The sequence below is a fragment of the Canis lupus genome, chromosome 27 (assembly GCF_003254725.2).
Source record: "Canis lupus dingo isolate Sandy chromosome 27, ASM325472v2, whole genome shotgun sequence".
In the NCBI taxonomy this organism is placed as follows: domain Eukaryota; kingdom Metazoa; phylum Chordata; class Mammalia; order Carnivora; family Canidae; genus Canis; species Canis lupus.
In genome coordinates, this window is record NC_064269.1 from 2,846,372 (window position 1) to 2,861,062 (window position 14,691).

The window sequence follows — 14,691 nt, forward strand, 5'->3', positions numbered from 1 at the left end:
ACTGCTTTCGGTCAACATGCAGCATGGGAAGGTGTAGCATTACAGTTCTAATTATACTTAAAAGGAAACTAATGCACTGGAGAAAAACTGAAAGGAAATACGCTAAAGTCCTAAACAATGGTTGTATTCTAGTGGTAAAATTATGGACCATTTCTCTCTTTCTCTTCCCCGAATATTAAATATGCAGTTTGATACTTTAAAAATGACAAAATAGGGGCACCTGGGAGGCTCAGTGAGTTAAGGGTCTGCCTTCAGCTCAGGTCATGATCCCAGGGTCCTGGGACCGAGCCCTGCTTCATTAGGCTCTCTGCTCAGTGGGGAGTCTGCTTCTCTCTCTCCTGCTTCCCCATCCCCCACCTCATGCTCACTCATGCTCTCGCTTTCTCTCTCTCTCTCTCTCTCTGACATAAACAAATAAAATATTTTTTGAATGGTAAAATATATATCATTTTAAGGACAGGTTTTGAGCAGAAACTTCCAAAGATCAGAAAAGGTAATAATTTATTGGTCAGTAAAAAATGTTCAATATGTTGCCTGCCTACCTGCCTGCTTTTCTTTCTGCGTAATTCAGTCCCAACGCTATTCAATGGGGAAATCAGGCATCCGGGCCAGGGTGCAGTGGAGGGTTTCTTGCTCCAATAGAGAAGATGACATCTGTGCTGGGGACAGTGGCTGTAAGGGGAGATTGGTTGTACACACAGGGATGAGGAAGGGGGAAACTGGCATGAACCATGTGGTACTGAGCTTGAGACTGAAGGTGTAAGTGTGGACCCGTGGCCTTCAAGATAGATACCCAGATGTACACTGTGGATGTGTGCACACGATGCACATATACCTATATGCACATATATTCCCTCTCTCCACTGATGATATTTGAGATTCCATAAAATTACTATGTTTACTCGACATATCATATGTTTCCACTAAAAGTCTCTATTTCCACATCGTCCACTGCCTGAACAGGTTTTTGAATCACTGGTCTGGAATGTTAGTCTAGAATGTTGGAGCTTGAAGGCAACACTCTTTCCTGTCTTAAGGGTCCGAAAATCACTGACAAAGATTTCAAAAGCTATCAGCCCAGATCATGGTTTCTAAATACCGTTCCCCCTGGGCCACCTGGGTGGCTCAATCAGCTGAGTGTCGGCCTTCAGCTCAGGTCATGATCCCAGGGTCCTGGGGTGGAACCCGGCGTCGAGCTCCCTGCTCGGTGGGGAGCTTGCTTCTCCCTCTGTCTGCTACTCCCCCTGCTTGTTCTCTCTTTCTCTCTCAAATCAATAAATCTTTTTTAAATAAATAAATAAATGAATACACAAATAAATACATAAATACCATTCCCCCCAAAAAAGAACCAAAGTTCCTTTGAGAAATGTCTAATTCCAGTGCTGGTACAAAGACATCACAAGATGAGTCAGAGTCATCGTGTGCCAGAAAGTTAGGAAACATTTCAAGAATGGAGGGGATGGGGCAGCCCAGGTGGCTCAGTGGTTTAGCGTCACCTTCAGCCCAGGGCCTGATCCTGGAGATCCGGGACCGAGTCCCACATCGGGCTCCCTGCATGGAGCCTGCTTCTCCCTCTGCCTGTGTCTCTGCCTCTTTCTCTCTCCCTCTCTCTCTTTCTCTCTGTGTCTCCCATGAATAAATAAATAAAAATAAAATATTTTAAAAAAAAGAATGGAGGGGATGTATCAAAAGAACACAAAAGAAAAAAACAAAAAAAAAAAAGAAAAGAAAAAAACAAACAAACAAACAAAAGAACACAAAAGCCAGCGTGAAGCGGCAACCACTGACCAAAGCTGGGACTGTCTGAGCATCAAAATAAAGAAATAAAATAGGAATCCCGGAAGCTATACCAATATAAATAAATGAATAAACAAACATGAAGAAGGGAAATGATCTTCTTCTTCCATACAGAAGATGCTAACAAATGTAGAAGCAATCATGAATTTTTGGCAGACATCAGAGTCATAATTAAGCCAGAAACACGAGCCAGGCTAGAAATAGCAGGAGGTTCCATGAGCCTGGGGACAGGCACACGGTCTCAAAGTATCTCTCCACAATGTACATTTTAATGACAAAGAGGGGAAAAAAGTGATGTATCGGGGCAGAAGCTGAAGGATACCCTGTGAATCCAGTCACCAGAGTGAACATCACCAGAAATGGGACAACCGAAATCTCGCACTGCCTAACAGGATGCGGGAGGGAGAACAGAGCGTCGCTTCCGCGGTTTTCCTGCCAAAAACGCATAAGCCAAGTCTAATCATGACGAGACATCAGACGAACCGGAACCGAGGGACATTCTACAAAATAACCGGCTTATCATCCTCAGCAGTGTCAAGGCCATGAAAATCAAGACCGAGCAACTGTTCCAGCCTGAAAGGGACGAAGGAGATTGACAACCAAATGCACTAGCGCGTGATTCTGAATGAGATCCTTTCGCTGCAAAGGACATTATAGGGCAACTAGTAAGACTCTAGTGGGGTCTCAGGAGAAGATGTCAATAGTGGATCCATGTTCATCTCCTGATTTTGATGGCTTTCGTGTGGCCAGGAGAGCGAGAGAATGTCCCTGTTTGGAGAAGACACATGTCACAGTATGTGGGGCAAGGGGGCATCAGGTCAGCAACGAACCCTCAAGTGGTCGGGGGAAAAAGTGCTCTGCACTGTTCTTGCCACTTATCTACACTTTAGAAATGACTCAAAAGAAAGTAAATCCAAGGGCAGCCCTGGTGGTGCAGCGGTTTAGCACCGCCTGCAGCCCAGGGCCTGATCCTGGAGACCCTGGATCGAGTCCCGTGTCGGGCTCCCTGCATGGGGCCTGCTTCTCCCTCTGCCTGTATCTCTGCCTCTCATTCTCTCTGTGTTTCTATGAATAAATAAATAAAATCTTTAAAAAAAAAAAAAAAAAAAAGAAAGTACATCCAAAAAAGTTTATTTCAGCTGTGGCCAAAAGCTCTGACTATCTTTATCTCACTAAAAACAAAGGCTGAATGTAGCCAGTTGGGTCAGCCAAACCTGTTCGTCCTGATGGCCTGGGACAGGCTGCCAGGCGTGGGCTGGGCAAACAGCCCTGTGTCCAGAGGATCAGAACGGAGGGGGGTGCGGGGAGGGCAGCTCGAGCCCGGGCTTATGCTCAGCCCAGAGCATTCGTGGGGACATTGGAAGCCATGGCCTCTGGGGCTTGGGACAGGAAGAGAAGCAAGCCAGGCTCCTTTCCACACCTCACGAGGACCAAGCTCGTCCTATCGGGGCCCCAAAGGCTCAGAGAAGGAGGAGCCCAGGGAAGGGACGGGGAGAGGGTGAGGGGCAGTGAAGAGAGAATAAAACCTTTGATTTCTGGTATCGTCACACTGTTGACACATCAGTATGCATTTAATCCGTACAGTCCTCGAATTCTGTTGTCCTCGGGGCCCTGCCGATGCCTGCTGCTGCAGTAGCCACAGGAGCCAGGAGAGGGCTGCTGGAGGCCGGGATTCCAGCCGCTAGTCACTGAGGGCTTACCAGGCTTGTTTCTTTCTTTCTTTTTTTTTTTTTTTTAAGATTTTATTTATTTATTCATGAGAGACACAGAGAGAGAGAGAGGCAGAGACCCAGGCAGAGGGAGAAGCAGGCTCCATGCAAGGAGCCCGACACGGGACTCGATTCCAGGTCTCCAGGATCAGGCCCTGGGCTGAAGGCAGATGCTCAACCACGGAGCCACCCGGGCAGTGTTTCTTTCTACCCAGCAAAACCGTTGCTGCTGCTGCTGCTGCTGCTTCTTTTTTTTTTTTTTTTTTTTTTGTCGTATTTTAACAGGTTTGATCTTTTCCCTGAAACACTTCTGCACATTTCATAAATGGGTAAGAAATAAATAGTTGCTGATGAGCACCTCCTCGGTGCAACTGGGAGCGCTCTATGGCCAGAGCCATGCAGGGAGAACCTCGCGCTCCACTTTTTTCCACTCCCTCTCAGCCCCCGACCAGGGCTGGTCCTCAGCAGGTGCTCAGTGAATGACTCTTTTCTGCCTGTGTGTGTTTCAAGGGACTTTCTTCACGTCCCTGTGGCAGGGATAAGTCCAATAGCTACAGCACTTCCCTCCATTGTCCACCTGCCGAGGCTGGGGCACCTCACCCAAAATCCCATCACGTCTGTGAATGCCTAGAATGGGGTGTTTAGTTCCTGAGAGAAGGATAAGCCATAGCTAGCTGCCCTAAGAGACCAGTAAGTCCTGGCTCTAGGACATAAGAAGCCAGGCCCTGGGGGATTGAATAGTGTGGCTAAAATATTAATCAGTGCAAGGCAGGGAGACCCTCCTACCCCCACCCCGTGGCCCACCCACACGGGGCGCTGTCCGTCATGCAGAAGGGTCAGTTTGCAGCAACAGGGAAGGACCCATCCTGTGCCCAGGGTCAGGAGGATAGGAGAGCTGAAAGTAGGGTTTCCCCATCTTAGCTGCACACCAAGGCCTGGAGGAAGCTCATCTGGGCCCTCACTGGAAACTGCCGGAATCTAGATTTAAAAAGAGAGGGGGGGGTGGCTCTCAGGGAAGCAAGATGGGGCTGCAGAGCTGTCAAGCTGGATTTGGGAGCTCTGAGGGAGGTGAGGGAGTCCTCGGGCTGGGCCCCGCCTCGGGGACAGAGGTCCTGTGGGGGCAGCAGCAGCCACGAACACATGCCTTCCAGGGCTCGCCAGGCCCTTTTCAGACTCTTCTATCTGGAAAGCATCTACGTATCACCGAGCTCGAGTCAACAACACCTTCAGCCCACAGAGCTGGGGGTGCTCGGCGCAGCCCCGGGGCCTTGCCCTCCCAGCCCTTGAGAGCCAGTTACTGGTAGCGGCCGCCAGCTCCCATCCTGATAAGGTGGCAGCCAGGCACGTGTCTGCTCCTGCCTGGGTCCAGCCTCTGACCCCGGTGTGACCTCCCTCCTCCCCAGGCCGTCCTGACTCATGCTTCCGGAATGGAAACCCGAGATTCCTGCTGCTGGGCAGGAGCTGACTCACGGTTGGTCCCAGCCGCGGAGGGGGACAATCCAGGAGGAGACACCTGTCACTTCCTGAGCGTGCACCGTGTGCCAGGCCGCCACGTTTCCCCGGCATGCCAATACCGAGCACAGCTACCCTCTCAGCTTCGGGGGACGGGGCTCCCTGGGACGACACCTCGGGAGCTGCCATTTGCTCTTCGTTGCTCAGCCAGCGTTTACCTGGGGCTTCCTGGCCTCTGCTTCACGTCCCTCACTCCCCAGGGCAGCCCCCACAAGGCCCACCTAGCTCCCCTGCCTGCTGCCTGCACCCCAGTCCACCAGGGCACAGACAGGCATCCGCTGCTTGCGGGCCGGGGAGGGGGCTCTGGCGGGGACGGCAGCGTCAGGGGACCGTGCAGCCCCAGCCGGCAGGTGCCTCAGGGCGGGAGATGTGTTGCTCTCCCCTGGCCTTGGCCTCAGCCTGCTGAAGGTGGGCAGGTGGGGGAGGCGGCCTCCTCTCGTTGCCGTGGTTTCAGGTGCCTGAGTGATGTCAGGAAGGGACTCCCTGAGTCTGGGGACAGACTGGATGGAGGCTGAGGCATTTTTTTGAAAAGCTTATAAATCACTACTTCCCCTTTCAGCCCAGCCCCAGCCCTGGCCCGGGATGACTCAACTCCACATACACAAGGACAGCTTCCCCCGGGCCCTCCACGCCGCTCACACGCGAGCTCACAGAGCCAGGTGGCCACCGTCCTGCACGTCTCCCAGCCCCACACCACAGGGAAACACACGGGCACACATCAGCTGGAATCACACAGACAGGCCTGTGCGGCACAAGTACATGCAGCAAGCAGCCCTCCCCCTCCCTGACACACACGTGTGTCCTCATGCCATTCCCTTGCTCACTGGTGTCCCCAGACACAGATGAGCTCCTGTACAGCAGTGCCCTCAAGCTCACCCATGCACCCACAGGAACACGTGCCTTTCGACCATGGAACGTGCTCTCGAGTGTACACACTCCCAAGTACACAAGGGGCTTGCAGGCAGGACTCTGCAGGGCCCACACTCCACTCACACACTCCCGTGTGCACTCAGCCTGCGGAGGGTGGGCAGGTGAGGGAGGCACTGTGTTCGCACGGACACAGACACCAGGCAGGATGTATCACACTACCCCACTGGACACACGTATGCATGCACGCGTGAGTGACAGGCCATGCCCAGCTGTCTGCACGCTGTTCCCGCACTCATGTGCATCCTAGACGTACAGGTGTGGCCTTGGGGATGCCTGGGGTGAGAATAGGAGCAGAGAGGGAGCCGCAGCTGGCAGGGAGCCACCAGCCCCAGCCTGGCCCCCCAGGGCTGCTGCAGGTCACGGCCACAGCAGCAGCAGCAGCCGTAGCCGGGGGCTCCAAAGAGTGGGGGCTGGTCTCAGGCACTGGCCTGAGGCTGGCCTGAGGCAGCAGGTGGCACCGCGGGGCTGCAGGCGGCTGGTTAGGCCCCAGGAGGAGAAGGACGCTCTGGAGAGGAGGCAGGTGGGCTCCCTGTCTTGTTGGCTGACGTCCTGCCAAGATGGGCAGGGGGCTCCGAGAGGGGAGGAGAGGCCGCTCGCCCTCGGCAGGGGAGAGTCGGACTGGGGGCAAGTGAGCGGAAGGGACCCCGGGGGAACAGGAGGAGGGGAGAGAGGGAAGACGAGGGGGTGCTGGGAGGGACAGAGTGGCCGGGAGAAGGACGAGGGGAAGGAGAAGAGGGAGATGAAGGGGCTAGAAAGGAAACCACAGGGAGAGGAGTGAGGGAGGCCAGTGGGAGAGAAGAGGAGGAGGAGGAAGAAAAGAGGGGAGAGGATTCGCAGAGATGGTGCGAGGAGCCTCAGAGAGCGCCTCCTCCAGAACCAGGAACCCCTCCCGGTCCCTTTCTGGGCCGGACAGACCAGACCGCCCGGCGCCTTGCCCCACTGGCACCGTCCCCCGGGGGTTGCACGGCGTCCACATGAGGACGGCTGCCCAGGAGCCGCGGGGGGTGGGGGCAGGTGCCCCAGGAGGGCCGGGCCAGCGGCCCGGAGCTGGAGCCTCTCTCCCCCCCACTCACCCAGGGGCTCCCAGGGGTGCAGAGAGCACAGAGACCCCTGAGATGGAGCTGGGCCTTCTCACTGCCCCACTCCCCCACCCCCCCAACGCCCTGCTGCAGGTGAGCCTTTCTTTCCTCCCATTCCTGGTTCTGGAGAGTCAGAAAGAAGCAGGAAAATCCAAAGATTCGGAGACTTTCGGAGCTGGGCGAGTCCAGGCTCCTCACCCTTCTGTGGCTACACCGTCAGCCCATCTTCCCTGTCCTCCCAGCCCTGGGGGCCTGGGTAAGGAGACAGCAGCTCAGGGCACAGAGGACAGAACAAGGCCTCCGCCAGGACCGGGTTCACTGCTCTTGACTTGGGATGCGCCCCCCGGACTCCAGCCTCGCTCAGGGCACTCCAGGAGCTCGGTCATCATGCCCAGGGCCCACCTCGAGCTATTCTGCAGCTGGTGGGGACCTGTAGGGCCACGGGCTCTGGCCCTCCCGGTGTCTGTGCCCTGGAACCAGGCCCAGGTTGAGGAACAGCGTTCTGATTTGGATGCTCCAAGCGGCAGGGAGAAAGGGGCCGCGGTCTCCATCCCGAGAAGAGAACGCTGAGGTTCTGAAAGGCGCGTCTTATCTAAGGGCCTTTGCGGCCTGCAGGGAAGAGGCCGTGTAGCTCAGCCCCCGTCCCCATCCACACACCCGCCAGGGCGCCAAAGCCCTTTCCTGGGGCGTCCTACCCCACCCACGCCTCCCTCCCGTGCAGGCCCACCTCAGCTCCCCACTCTGACCGTCATCCTGCCCTCCCCCGGCCCCAGCAGCCCTCCTCCCTCCTCATCATTCCCTCCTCCGTGAAACCCGAAGTCAGAGCACCCCACCCTTGCCATCCTCATAGCTCGGCACCCTCTGGGGCTGACCACACCTCCTCCGGGCCCAAAAAGCCTTCGACGGCCCCCACCTCCCCTTGAGACATGCTGCACATTGCTCGGCGTGCGTATTTTACATAACGTGCTGGTCATCTTCTGGCCTTACCCCCGCCCGCTCCCCGCCCAACACCCCCAGGACCCTCCAGCCACACAACCAGGTCCCTGGCGCGGGCTGCAGAGCTCAGCTATGCCTCCCTCCACGTCACCAATCCGGGCGGTTCGAGGGCAGCTCTCGGAGCTCCTAACTGCCCCCTCAGGATGCCCGCCTGCATCCGAACTACTCAATCTTCACTAAATGATCACCCTCAGCCCCCGGCACGCGCTCAGCACCTAGCAGGTGTTCCGTAAATATCGTCCGGTAATGCTTAGCCTCTGGTTCACTGATGCTGCGCCTGGCCCCCTCTCCACCAGGGCAGACCAAGGAGACCCCTGGGGGGGAAGGCAGCTGGCAGCCAGTCTCCCCTCTGCCCCCCACCCCAGGCCCCTCTCTGGGCACTGAGCCTGCCCCTCCTCACGGCCTTCACAAGGGAGGCAGGCCCACCGCAGTGCCTGAGGCCCCTGAGGGCCCGAGGACTATCCCCGGGTCAGCGGGCTCAACAGCCCGGCCAGAAAGTTGGGTGCCCACCTTGTCAACACCCAGCTCCCGAGTCCCCTGGGACACCACAACCGGCGGCCAAGAGGGCCGGACGAGCCTTCCCACCACCTGCCGGCGGGTCTCTCGGCGGGTCCCTAGGGGCCCCGAAGGGTGACATCGCCTTCTTCTCAAGAGCTCTCCTCTCCTTCACTTCCTGGAGCAGCTGGAGCAGGGACATGATGCACGTGGGCTCTGCCCTTGGGCCGCTTCCAGACTGGCCAGTGAGGGATGAGCCTGTCGCCCTGGGCCCAGACAGACCCAGGGACAAAGCTGGGCCGTGACGCAGGCTGTGCCGGTGGATGGCGACAGCCCACAGTTCTACTGGCTCCACTCCTCGTTAAGCACTCAGCGGGTACAGGACTCCAAGCTGAGCAATTTATGGATGTTTTCGCATTTAATCTTTCCCACAGGTCTACGGTGTAGGTATAATCCTTATTTTCATAGGCTGGGAAGGAAGGTTAGAGAGATCTAGGAATCTGTGAGTCTCCGCGGAGCGGGAGAGCTGAGGTTCAAAACCAGACCGGCCAACTCCGAAGCCTCTGTGCCCTTCTCACCCCGTTTCGTGCCCCCCCGCCCCCCACCAAACTCCAGGTGGAGGGGGAGTTTCCAAAAAAGCCTCGAGGTCCCAGCTGAGGTACCCACAACGCGGCCCCTGCTTGCCTTGCTGCCGTCACCCACCCACACCCACCACACCTCAGATTCCAGGCTTGACGTCCCCCCACGTGGGGCCCTCTGAGCCTGCCCCCCCCCCCCCGCCCGCTGCTCCGGCTCAAATGCTTGCCCGTCTTCACAGCTGAGAAAACAGAGGATTGAGAATGCAAAGGACCTAGCCCAAGGTCACATGGTTGGTTAGAACCCAAGTCATTAGAGCATCAGGTAATAAAGCATTAATTTGTGTCACAGACAATTAAGGAATGGGAAGTAGCCAGACGTGCTGCTAGTGGTCCAGAAGAAAGTAGGGGAGAGACGTGCGGTGGATTCCAGAGCGGAGGGCCCCCGGCTAAGCCTTGAGGAACGGCAGGATTCGGTTGGGCCACCCTGAGCCAGAGAAGTGGAAGGGAAGGAAATACAGAGACGGGAGAGAAAGGTGGGTCGAGACTAGGGAGGTGCTGCGGCACGGGGGCCGGAGACCCGATGTGCCCCACAAACCACTATATGACGCTGGGCAAGCCCCTTCCCTCTCTGGGGGATGTCTTCCCTGGAAATGAAGGACCGATGAGCCCGGGTGGTCTCTGGAGTCCCTCCAGGCCCCGACATCCTAGGATGTCCCTCCTCTCCAGCACCCATGCTGTCGGCATGCTTGGGCTCACCACGGCCAGGCCAGTCCTAAAACAGGGTGATGAATGAGCCAGGGCAGAGCTGTGGGCTCAGGGGGAAGGCACGGGCTATGCCCCCCAGGAGCTCAGAGCCTAGACCCCAGGTTCATCCTGAAGAAAGGGGAGGGGGGTGGGGGTCCTTGGAGCAGGGGCAGAGGCAACTGCCTGGAGGCAAGGATGGGGTGTCGGGACTAGAACAAGTGGTCTGCCAAGTTGGAGGACATCTGGCGACCAAGAAGGGTCGCCCTGGACCCAGACACAGAGGTGCAGCACAGGTGCCCCTGGAGGGCTCAGGGCCGGCTGGGGCAGAAAGCACATCCCTAGAGACTGTGGATGCATGAGTGTGTGCACACGCACCTGCGCGGACCCGGGCGCCAGGCCGCGCATCTCCCCACCTCCAGACTGAGCCCGTCAGACATCTCTCGCTCCCCAGAGAGCATGCCCGCCGCGCGCCCGTGACCCGGCCCGGGAAGTCAGAAGGCCTCGCCGCCCTCCCTTCTCCCTCTCGCCGGTTCGGAGGCGGTTGCTTCCTTTCTGACTCAAGAGGTGCCCAACAGGAACAGGCCCACCCACCTCCGGGGCTGACTCCCACTGCCTGGAATGTGAACTCGCCCCTTACCGTTCCCGCCCATTTGACCTCCGACTCTTGCCCTCAAGAACCCCCGTCTTATTCACCCCCAACGCTCGGCGAGGGAATGAGTGAGCCCTTCGGAGCCCAACTCACTGGATCCTCCCAACTGATCAGAAAGCTGGAGACTCGGGTGCAAATACCAGCTCTTCCGTTTACTGGCCGTAAAGCCTTAGTCTGAGTTTCCAGGTTCTCCAACTTCACGGTGCGGACGACGGAACTGCCCGCAAAGTGCGTAGCGCGGGGACCCCAAGTCAGCACAGAATAAGCCCTCGACGAAGAGGGCTACGCGTGTGATACGTGTCCTCGAGTAGAACTGGTCCCTCCTTCGTCCCACTCGCCCATCTCGTGAATGGGAAGTCTGATCTCAAGCCTTCGTGACACGGCCCCGGCCAGCGCTCCACTTTTGTTACAGTCTGGGCTGGGGTGGACCAGACTGCACTGGCTGTTTGGAGAAGCCGCCTCCCTGCAAAGGGACGGGGCCAAGAGGGAGATTACGGAGGCGCCGGGCCCGGGGCTCCACATGCACCTGCCACGGCTCCGGTGAGGACGAGAAGCCTGCCAACTTACCCCACCCCATGATCTCATGGCTGTGCCTGCCAGGGGCTGGCTCAGGGAGCAGGTGCTGATGGCAGGGCCCGGGCACAGAGCCCAAGGACAAGAAGGCGGGAAGCTGCGAGGGCCAACAACCGAGCTGTCCCCAAAGAGCTCAGTCGCAAGGTCCCTCTGGCCTCCGCCTGCAGCCTGGGAGCCTCCGGGCTCCTCCTCCCGGGGCTCCTCCCGCTGCCCCGTCCCCGGGGACAATGGAGAAGGGGAAGCGAGGCCTCCTCTTCTTCCCCAAGGGTCAGTCTCCCCTTTTGCATCCCTCAGCTCCTCTCTGCTCCGAACTGCCGGCCCCGGGCAGGACGCCGCTGTTCTAAAGCTTGGAGTTTGTTGGGCGGGAGACAGATGGGCCAAATCCTACCGTTCCTGAGGCTGCCATAGCCACGCATCTAAATGCCAGCGAATAAAGTGACCACGCAGCCCCACATAGATGCGTCTGTCCCAGTTTCGGGGCGTCCCTGGAGGCCAGGACAGAGCAAGAGCCAACCTCAGACCGCACGTCCTCCTGGGTCTGGATCCTCAGCCACTCCTCCTCCAGCCCACCCAGAACGCGCCTCCCCAGAGCTCCCCTCCACCCACCAGGAGATGCGCAGAACCCACGGCTGGGGTCAGGAGCCCCCTCCACCCGCACCCTCCACCCCAGCCACAGAAGCAGCCTGGGGAAGCCCAGGGGGAAGCCCAGGCCTTGGCGCTCCTGCTCGCGGGGGTGAAGAGTCAGCAGGGCCCTTGAGTCAGAGGCGAAGCCCTCAGCCCGGGCCTCGGGCTCTGTCCCCCACGGTGCTGTTTCCGCTCCCCAGTTCACTCTCATCTCAGCCGTTGTCCCTACACAGGCCTCCCTCTTCCCACCAGGGAGCTCCTACCAGCCCCTCCGCCTTCTAGCAGCTCAGCCCGTCTTCTCTGCCCACCCCTGTTACGGGGAGCACCCCCCACCCCAGGGTCTATCCCTCTGCCTCCTCAGCCGCTGGCCCAGCACCAGGGCCGCGAGGCATGTCTGCTGCTCCCACCTCAGACTGTGGCCCAGCATGTGCCGGTCACCCTCCAGGGAACACCCAAGACCCACGGCAGTGCCCTTCCTCAAGTCCTGGCTCTGTCCCTATTCCTCACCCTTACATACAGTCCATCCCCCCCTCCAGGTCCCTCTCTGCAGAGGAAAGGGGGAGACCAAGGGCCCCTCCTGCTCGGGAGTTCTGCGAACCGAACCTCGGGGGGCTCTCCACTGCCCCAGGCCCAGCCCCGAAGCAGCCAAGCCTGGACACAGGCTGACCGAGGGTCTGCTGTCTCCCCATTAGCACCCTGGCCCCTAGAGAAGCAGGCAGCAGGCCTGATTTGCAGCCCCTGCCCTTCTCGGCATCCCCCGGAGCCCCCCCGGAGGCTCCACACTCCTCCCTCATCTCCCTCCCCAGACATCCCAAGAGAAGACATGTGGACGGACCTCCGGCCCAACCACGCCAAACTCCTGGAGAGAGGACCTGGCTCGAGGCCACGCGTCTTCCCAGGTTGTTTCCAAGTGGCTCCAAGTGGGCCGGGCAGGCGTGTGGCTGGACAGTCCCCACCCAGGAGCCAGGGCAAATTCCCAGGGTAGCAGGTCACTGAGCCACGGCTCCGGGGACTGGCCAGCGCCAGAGTGATGATGCCGCTGGGGCGCTAGGCACCTGCTGCTCCCCCTGCCTGCCCGCACCCCCACGGAAAGCCTTGTCCCTCCCCAGCCTGGTCCCCACGCACCTCCCACCCCTCTCTGGGAAGCTCCCCCCAGGGACCCCACCCAGCTCTTACCACCGCTTGCTCCGCGTCCCCTTGGTGCCTAGATCCAGAGTTTTCCCTGTATTCGGGTGCCCTTGGTTTATGTGCTGCTTTGCAGACGTTCCCATAAAGCTTCACATTCCTCAGTCATCGCGAGTCCTTCTCTCGGTTAATTAAGCCCATTTTGCCGGGATATTAGTCCCTGCCCTCAAGGAGCACCGAGGAAGACTCGGGGATCTAAGTCACGCCTCCCTTCCTACAATGTTTTCCTCTGATAATCAAGCAGTCTCCCCAATGAAATCCCCCCCAAATAAGCAGCTTCTCCCCGCATCCAAGTCCTCGCCTCCGATTGCCAGAGAGGCCCCAGAGAAGGTCATCTCGGGGCAGGAATCCCCGGGGAGCACCCGGCGGAGGTTGGCTTTTCCTCCAGGGAAGCCTCTCCCTCCGGAGGGCTGCGAACCCTTCGGAGGTCCCTCGTCCTGGCTTCCGGGGCCAGACATTATCCTAGTGCTCTGGACCTCGAGTCCCCCATCTGTTAAATGGGCTCAGTCCTAAGAACACCCAAAGAGGGTGGCAGACTGGAGTCGACATACGGAAATCCGTCGGCAGCCGGCACCTGCTGCGTCCCCATCTTGCAGAGGACCACGCTGCAGTCACCGCAAGGTCACACAGCCAGTGCACAGGGAGGGGGTGCCTTCATCCCCCCTGGAAGGGCTTCGGCGGGTCCCCACGGAACCCAGTCCCTCTGCTTCATCAGGCAAAGTCTCGGGGCGGTGGAGGGACGGAACCACCAACAGGACGGAGCGGGAGCGGGCTCACAGCTGGAAGGACTGCTGGGCCTCCCGGAAAGCCCGACAGCGCCGTCCCCCGCGCCGGTCTCCCCCCGCCCCCAGCCCGGAAAGCGGCTGAGCCTCATTTCAATCCTAAGAGACCAGGCAGCGGGGTCCGCAGTGGCTCGCCCTGGGCCCTGGGACCTCCTGGGCCACCTGGACCCCCTCACTGTCCAGGGGTGCTCTTGGCACAGCAGGGCCCGCGGCATTGATGGAAGCGAGGAGAGCCTGGGGGTTTGGGGGGTCGGGGTGGGAGGGGGAAGCAGGCTCATGTGCGCAGGAGCTGGGCAGGTGGGGCTGCTGGGGTTCCGGGCCACCCCGCGGGGAGGGGAGCAGGGAGCCAACGGGATGAGGCAGGGCCCAGGCCGGGAGCTTCCCACCCCAGAAGGCGGCGCCAGCCCACACCCCCACACCGGGCACCCCGAGGGCTGCGGGGGAGGGTGGGACTTGCGCCCCTCCCCCACGACACCCGGTGGGAAAGGTGTTGGGCTCGTCAGCATCTCGGCCGCCGCTGAGGGCTCCTGTGGCTCCTAAATGACGGGGCAGGAGCCGGGTCATTAGACCGCGGAGACTGTCATTAGCGCGGTGATGCCACCGCCGCACAGACAATGGCAAACAGTCATTAGAGGCTGTGTCACAGGGCTGAGGCAACGTTGGCGGGGTGCAGGGAGCTGGGCTGGCGGCGCGCACGCTTGCACACTCACAGGTCCACGCACGCAGGGGCGAAAGCAGGCTCACACGCTGCACTCGCACACGGGCACTCGCACCCGGGCACGGACGCGCTCCCAGGGGTGTGAGTGGACACACATCCACACACCTGTGCAGTCACACGCCCACACGTTCACACACGCGCAGAGGGGCATTAGTAGGTGCACTTGCACGATCGCACACTGACACGTTCACAGGGGATGTGAGTAGACACGGGCTTGCACACCTACACGTGCTCACAGGGACAACCCGGTGAGGTTGGCCAGGTTGGGCACTTACCTGCTCACTCGCTTATGCGGGGGTGCCAACGGACACGCTCACACC